The sequence below is a fragment of the Spermophilus citellus genome (genome assembly GCF_964194105.1).
Source record: "Spermophilus citellus genome assembly, chromosome: 1".
NCBI classification, from domain to species: Eukaryota; Metazoa; Chordata; class Mammalia; order Rodentia; family Sciuridae; genus Spermophilus; species Spermophilus citellus.
In genome coordinates, this window is record NC_138182.1 from 228,135,408 (window position 1) to 228,143,984 (window position 8,577).

The following is an 8,577-nucleotide window of genomic DNA, read 5'->3' on the forward strand; positions in this document are numbered from 1 at the left end:
AACCTAACACATTAAAAATGTTAGCATTTCAGCATGCAATCAATATAAAAATTATCAATGAGATATTTAGATTTCTTTATATTGTTTTGAAATCCAGTGTGCAGATTTTACACTTACAGTGCATCTTCATTCATATGAGCCACATTTTAAGTGCTCCATAAATCTAAGAGACTAAAGACTCGCATGTTGGACAGTTTAAATCTAAAAATTTTCACAAGGTAAGAGATTAAAAGAAAAATACATGCCTGACAATACTTTAGTTCAGAAAATAAATGGTTTCAGTAGTCCTTTCCCCAAAAACTTTTAAACAATAAGGGTAAACATGAATCCAGTCTGAGGACTTGCTTGACATGGTGATTAATTAAGACATATGGGTGAACACAAAGCAAGATTTCCTCCTACAATCAGTCTTCCCCTGACCTTCATTAAGGACAAAGAACATTTTAATGGATGAAGCCTTCACCTTTAATAAGCCTTTACTCTGTTATTTCCCATGGAACAATTCATTAGATTAACAAAACAATGGTAGAAGACTAATGACAGAGCTGTGGTCAGAACCCCTGGGACAGTCTATGTCACCATTAATGCCCCACGGCAAAATGTCACTGGGGCCACCTCATCCAACCCAGTCAAGAAGACTTGACCTGTAATTGCATTCAGAGGTTCAAGGGCTCAAGAGTTTGCAGATTGGAATGGTGCTCCATGTTCTGTATCACCAGGTCATCTTGAGGGAAGGACGGACGTATGAAAACATAAATGGAGATTGATCTGGGTATGAGTGAGACATATTTGTTTTCTGCTTCCAAATGATATTCCTGTTTTTCATGGACTACTTTGGGGAGTTGCTTACTTAGGACCTTGCCAAGTTGCAGAGGCTGACCTTGAACTTGTGATCCTTCTGCCTCAGCCTCCTGAATTGCTGAGATTACAGGTGGGTGCCACCACATCCAGCTAGAGAAGTATATTTGATTATTTACCACTTAAATGCACTTTTATTTTGGAATACTTTTAGATGACCAAAATAATTGGTAAAATAGAACAGAAAATTTCCACATACCTTTCACCCAGTTTCCCCTTACTGAGTATGTTAAATTTGTCAAAGCTAAGAAATCAGCTTGAGTAACATTACTCATTGACTAAATTCCAGACATCACATTGGATTTTTTGTTTTTTGTTTGTTTGATGTGTAGTTGTGAGTTTCAGCAAGAAGAATAATATTTTAAAAAAACAAATATCACAGCTCTTATTCAAAGCTCCTATTCGTCTTAATTTCAAAAATTGAAAAAGGAGGGATAGGGATGAAAGATGGCAAGAGCAAAGAGATGATATCAACCCCCAAACTTACTTTCCCATCATGGACACATGGATAAACTTTTTAATCACTCAGATACAGGTCATAGGGCACCTCTTCTGTAAGTATTCCCTGACCTTACACCAGTAGCTTTTATGTCATCTTTAAAACACCTCAAGAGAAAATGTCTCTTGGGCCACCCTGTCCAATCTCTTATGCTCGAATTCGGGAACCCCAAAAGACCACCAGAGACCAAGATCTATGTAAGCAGCAAAGAGGTTTATTGCGAGCTAGCTTGGTCCTCCGAGCGCACACACAGCAACTGGTGACGCTGAGAGGCTCCGAGCCCAGGGTTTGCAGCAGTTTTATACACTCTTTGGGGAAGGCAGGGACCCCCACATACATCATAGCATCTCTTAGCACACACCGTGGGAAAATCAAATAACAACTCTAAAACATGATTAGCACATTCACTGGCGGGAACAAGTTGGGTAGGGGTGATTGGTTAGTACAAGAGGGGGATTCGTTTGAACTGATTGGTTCAAAAGGTATATTTCGCTTACAGTTATAGAGAAATTCTGGTCCAAGATAGAGGGGAGTATGTACTGAACTACATGGTTTCCCAACCTGTTATCAACCATCATAAACTATGGGGAAGGTCATCTGGCATCCCAGGTATTTCCTTGTCTCATGCTGATTGGTGGCTGCTAGGGGGTTGCTGTGGGTCCCCACCTAGCCTGACTGAGTCAGGGACACCTGGCGTAGCAGATCTCTCCTGTTATTTGTAGATAAACAACTCAGCAGGGTGGGTATGTGCCTAGGAGTGCTCTGTGGGTCTTTCCAAGGACAAAGGTCATGCCCCTTCCTTGGACAGGCTTTGCTCTGAGGTAGAGGCTGGTTTTTCAAATCCAGCCATGAAGACTTTGAGAAAACCAATCTCACTTTCCTCAGTGTGTGGCCTGGTGCTTTGTAGACTCCAATGTCATCTGAGACAAAAGCAGGGGACAAGAATATTCTTAAGGAGCAATTGTTACAGCTTCCCTCCCCTCCTGCTTGCTACCTTCCAACCTGCATTACCTGATGTGGTTTTTAGAAAAGATTTATGCATGAAGAGTTTGTGTTGGGTCCTTTTCTTTCTGAATTATTAGCAGGGAGTTTCATATCTCTTAAGATGTTCAGTTTAGGAATCATCATAGATAACACATCTTAGCATACTTGGGTAAATTATTCATATTCAAAAAAATTAGTTCAGGAGAATTAGGTTCATTCAGTTTACCTCTGACTAAATTCAGCAAATATCATTTGAACAACTGCTGTTATTTGGCACTCCGATGGACACATTGTAAAGGTCACTCCTACTGGAGCTCCGATAAATAATGCCACAACACGTGACTAAATCATTCAGGGTCACTCTAGGTGAGTTTGGGTTGGCATGAAATAATCAGACACAGACAGGAAGGACTTTTTTCTTAGTGTCCAGTGATGGCTCCTTGGCCCCAGCTCCCACAGGGAAGGAAGAGAGGCAGACAAAAGAGAGAGAGCAATCCTGAAACCATCCTATTTATTGAGGGGAAGGCACTGGAGAAAGTTCCACCCCAAATGAGGCAATGGGTCAGGTTTCAGGGGTTGAGTCTAATTGAGCAATGTCTTGTGGTCAGTAGATTGACTGACATCTTGGCAAGTCACACCCATTTAAGGTGCTCTGTGGGATCAAAGGCAGAGTGAGCAAAAGGGACACATATGTACACAGCCCAGACAGAGCAGCATCGTCAGTCCGGTCCCCTTATGTGCTCAAAATACTCACAGCTCACACACACAGCCCATGGCTGGCCAGCAACAAAACAGGATGTTTCTCTCCTAAATTCCAAGTTTCTTGATGATAGGAAAGTAAGAACTAGGTCTTGCTTAATCTTTCTCATACTTAGATGCTCAATGCCTGAAACAATCCCTCAATCAGTGATGTTGAGCCAATAATGGAGAAATAATTAACTATTGAATAGATAGATGGTTGGATGAATTCATGAATGATGAATGTGTTAGCTTTGTTTTACTCTAACAAGATACCTGAGATAATTAGCTTTCAAAGAGAAAAGGTATATTTCGCTTACAGTTATAGAGAAATTCTGGTCCAAGATAGATGAACCCCATTGTTCTGGGCCTGTGGTGCCAGGAGCAAATGAAAGTGCAAAGCCACTTATATCATGAAACAGGGAGAAAGGAAGGTCTGGAGTCACACAGAGCCCTTCAGGGACCCACCTCTAGTGATCTAAGAGCCTCCCACTAGTTTGCACCTTTCAAATGTTCCATGACCTTCCAATAGTGTCACCCTGCGAACCGAGTCTTTGACACATGGACATTTGATGGACAGTCAAGATCCACATTACAGCAGTCAGTACCTCCTACTCTCTGCCTTCAGGAGACTATACTCTGGAAAGCACAGAGAAACATCCCAATGATTATAATATATGGTAAAAAGAGGTCATGAGTGGTGCTAGAAGTGAACATGCTAAAGGAAGTCGTATTTGAGTTCAAAGAAACTGAGAGTTACAGCTTCTAGGAAAATAAGCAGAAGTTAAATGGTTCTGGGTTGTCCAGGAAGGATGCACAGGATGTCATAGTCACAGCTGAGATGTGAAATATGAGGGACACTGCAGCCTGATGGAACAGAGTGAATTGATACAGCAAGGTGGAACATCAGGGCCACTTTAAAGAGTGGAGCTTAGCCAACTTGTACAGTGTGTGGAGGTGAGTAAGGACAAGTAACGAGATCTACACATTGGATCCCCCTTATGGCAGCCCTTCATGCCTTGGCTTGCTAATTTGGAAATGATTACAGACACGGATAAATCATGAGGAGAAGCTGGTGTGGAGTGAGGGTGGATTTGTTCAAGAATATCTTCCCAAACCTTAATATGTCTGAGAAAAAAGATTGGAATGGCAAGAAAGAAAAAAGAATTGATGATAATATGACAATATAATTTGTCATTAAGTTCTTTAATGAGAAATCAGAATTTTCCTGTTTGTAATGTAGTAATCTATGCTGTGATTAAATTATTATTGTCTGCTCAGCCAATAAAATGCAAAGAAATCCATCAAAGCAGTGTTGTTAAATAAGCAATTAAAATAGCAGGAGCTTCTGCATCTAATGCTTTTTCTTTATGTATTACATGAAAAGTTATGTGATCAGGCTGAACAGAAAGAAGCTGAAGATTCGTTCACTCAAACAGTTAAGAAGAAAAACTCTGTGATGAGTTGCATTGTGTACTACTCTAAGAGTCCAGAGGATAAAACATGAACATCTCTGGAGGGGAAAGGATGCTTAGCTATAGTAAAGAAAAGGCCTGTGAACATCACAGTAATGTCTTTTATTTCAAGATTTTCTATTCAGGGGAATAACCCTTTATGCTTTTATGAAAATTTTCTTGGGAAAAGACAGATACACTGAGCCACTTGGCTGGGTGGCTCCTGATTATTCTCATTTGTGCGGGCCTTCTGCTGGGTGCCTCAGTTGCTGACTTTGTGAGCGGTACCGCCCCTCTGTTACCAGCTCCCTGCATGCTGGGTGTGAGGCCAGAGGCTCTCATTGCCATAATTGCCGCATGTGCTGTGTTTGCACATCTGTGGTGGCCTTCTGAATTGAGTTTCGGGCAAGAGCCAGGCAGCGACCCCTTCCTCCCGCCCCTTTATTTTCAGTGTCACACCATTAAAGGAAATGAGATTATGGCACAAATCATCATTCACGTGACTGTAGCATAGAAGGTTAGGGAGATATTGCAGAGATAATTCCATAGCCACCATGGCCCCTGACAATAATTACAATGTGACCACAGGGGATCACCTTCTAATAGGCTTTTGTTCACTCAATTCAGGGTCTGTTGTGTGCTCCAGTTTGGATAATTAAAGTTGTGTCTCGGAAGCCACATGTGGTAGCTCATAATTATGTAGTCGAGTCTAAGAGGACACTGAGGTGACTGACACCCGAGCTGGAGTGAAGAACAGGGGCCCTGGTGACACGGAAGAAAGAAACCAGTCCCCTCATCTGAGGACAGTAGGTTGCTGTTCACTCCACAGCATCAACTGCTTTATTTATTTTAAAATGAAAATGACTAATTATAGTCCTTCCTGGCCCAGTCCCTTACCCCCCACAGGGACTTTCCCTAACCCTTTCCTATTGCCTCCAACAAAAGAATAGTAGCTGACCTGGGCGAGGAAGAAAATATAAATGGCTTATTTAAACACCGTAATGGTTTAATTATTTAATCATTTGCATGTTGAGTGATTTGCATAAAAGCAGGAAAAGGCCCATGTTGGAATTTGGCCTGAATCTCCCCTCTGTTCCTCGTGGAGAAAAGATCCTGAACTTGGCCCAATTTAAACTCTTGAATTTTAGAGAAATATGAACTTTGGGGAACTTAGATTTGTTATTACAAGGATACAATATTTTAAAGGAAAACAAACCCAAAGACTGTATCCCATCAGGCAATATTTCCCAAGTCAGCCTATGGCTGTCAAAGAAGCAAAGTAGTTAATTTTCCCCATGCAGATGTTCTTGGGAAGCGTGCGTGGCTCCTGAGCAGTATAGACAGAATGTTCTGGAAGAAAGTGCCTTTCCAGCACTCTTAGGACTGGCCCCAGATGGTCTAAATATTCAATGTGTAAGAGATGGCTATTCTGCCATTCTGTTAAAAATTGGAAGCATTAGTACAGGACATCTCTTATCTTAAATCTTTAGAATGTTTAGAGGATTCTTGGAATCTACTTCTAAAGAGCTTTGAATTTCCTGATCCTTAGAAGTAGAATTCAGCTTTAGTATTCTAACGTAAGACATCTTTCCCTCCAAGTTTTGCCAGGTAGAGAACAAGCCTCCTCATTCTTTTCAACATTGTGGTGTCTTTTGAAGCCCAGAAAATTTATTCTTCACCCAATGTGGGAACAACAATTCATATTCAAAATACTGCCCTTTCCGAAGGCTTTGCCTTCATGAAAATGAAACATATTTTGTACTGAGCACCATATGGTGTTTGTGAAGAGTGGACACGCAGATGCTTCCTAATTAAAGCATTAAAGTTTGTCATGAGAAATGGCAGCCACAGTTGATTTTGGCTGGGTGTGTGTGTCTGGGAGGGGGGTAGGTGGGAAGGGATCCCAGAGAGTGGATGAAGTGGTAGGCTGACTCCCAGCTTTTTCAAACACACACTCTGATTGGTCTTTAGGGAGCAGATAATGGCAAGAGGCAGTTAATTTGAAGATAATTGAGAGATATCTTTCCTGTCTTTACACAATAAAGCAAGGTGTCGGGCCTCAGCTGGCATTTGCTCTCCGGCAGGAAGAAAAGAGCCTGGAATTGGTCGACAAAAGCTGCCACCTCTTTTTCACTTCTCACACAAAGCTGGGAAACCACTTTCCTGTTCCCTATTCCGCCCACGCCCAGTCCCAGTCTGGACCCATGTTTATTGTTTCAACACATCAGGCCATAAATAAGAGTTTACAAAGAACTAGAGATGATCGATTCCTCTGGAAAAAAAGGGCTGGGCCTCTAAAAACACTACCTTATATACCCGCCCGCCCAGATGGTGGGTTTTCTTTGAGAAAACCAATTGCTTTTCTGAACCAATTTTTTTCTCTCTCAGCATCTTTAGTACTATGTGCCAAAATGGCTTCAAATCCACAGTGCAGAAATCCCGAGGGACTTTCTCAGGTTAATGAACATTCACTCATCTACACACCTTGCTGGGGATGGAGGCACTGGAGGAATTGTGTATGTGCATTAGTTTTAAGCCAGGCTTCACGACTGTCTTAGGAAATTTTAGCAAAAGGGAAGAGGCAAATAGCAAAACACGGACTTTTTTTTCTTTTCTTTCTTTGTTTTTGTTTGTTTGTTTCTGAGGGATCCTTCCCTCTGCCCTGCCAGTCTTCCCAACTTATCTTTATTCTCTTTTGGGGCAGATTGTTCACGAATTCTAAGTGGGTCGTAAAATATCTAATTATTTTGATAACATGTATGTGAAGATTTACTGGAAATTTGGATTAAATAAGAGTGAAAAAATGTCACTTTTTCCCCACAGGACTGGGAAACTTAAGGGTGACAAGCTCATGAGTATAACAATGATAAGGAACTTTAAGAAGTGAAAAGAGTCCTACTCACCATATCATTTTTCATCAGAAAAGACCCCCACCCAAAAACATCTTGAGGGAGGTACACAGAGGCAGAGAGTGACAGGGGACAAAACCAAGGGAGGAGGCCTGTCAGGGGAAACTGGATCAGGAGATTAAACAGGATGGTTTGAGGTCATTTAAAGTAGCTAGACAACTGGGTTTGCTAATCTGATTAAAATTTGTTTTGAAGTGAAATGTATTTTTGTCATTATTGTGGTAAGTTGGGTCAAGTAATTTTTCTGCCCTCTAAGCAGTGGGACTGTGGTTGCTTTCCCCCCAAGTTTCCTCTTAAGATTCCCTTCAAGTTTATTCCTGGGAGTGCTATAAAGGTTCAGGTCAATTTCGCAAATAAGTAAATTTGCAAACACGGAAACTGAGATAGTGAGGTTCAATATGTGCTAAAATAAAGGTCTTGTCCTGAGGCTACATGGTGGACATATAATTTTGTTTTCTGGTGCCCATCCCTATTTATCTCTCAATATGTTGTATAAATACACATACATTTGTGTTATCTATATTTAAATATATTATATTTTTGTATTATGTAGATTTGTGACTGTAGATTTATGTGTATTTTATATATACTTGTGAGTGTGTGTTAGAGAAAACCGACTGTGAAGTCTTTTGTAGTACATTTGGTGAGGGTCTCATCATTTCAGCCTCACAGGGTGGAGTGATAGATGAGATGACTGAATTGGGGACTTCTTTCTCAGTTATCAGATCCAGTCTAAGATTCATGATTCCACATTTTTTTTGTAAGATACCAAATATTGGAAATGTTCTCATTCAACAATAATTCGAAAAATTCGCAGAAGAGAAAAATAGAAGTTGAAGAACCTTGACTTGCAAATTTCTAATTTTAAGGACCTGATACTTAAAATGCTTTCAATAATAATTTGAGACACCTTCCATTACCTATTGGGGTGACTTTCAAAATTATGTGACAACCAATAAAATGGTTCTAAGCATTTGGAAATAGGAGGGTATCGCTTTTATCTTTTTAAGGTCTTTAGAGAGTATTTAAAAGTACGGGATGAGGCACCAAAACACGCAAGTCTGATCCAAATTCCAGTGTAAAAATGTATACATAAATTATCCAAGACCCCTCAGGCCTCACACAAACATTTTTG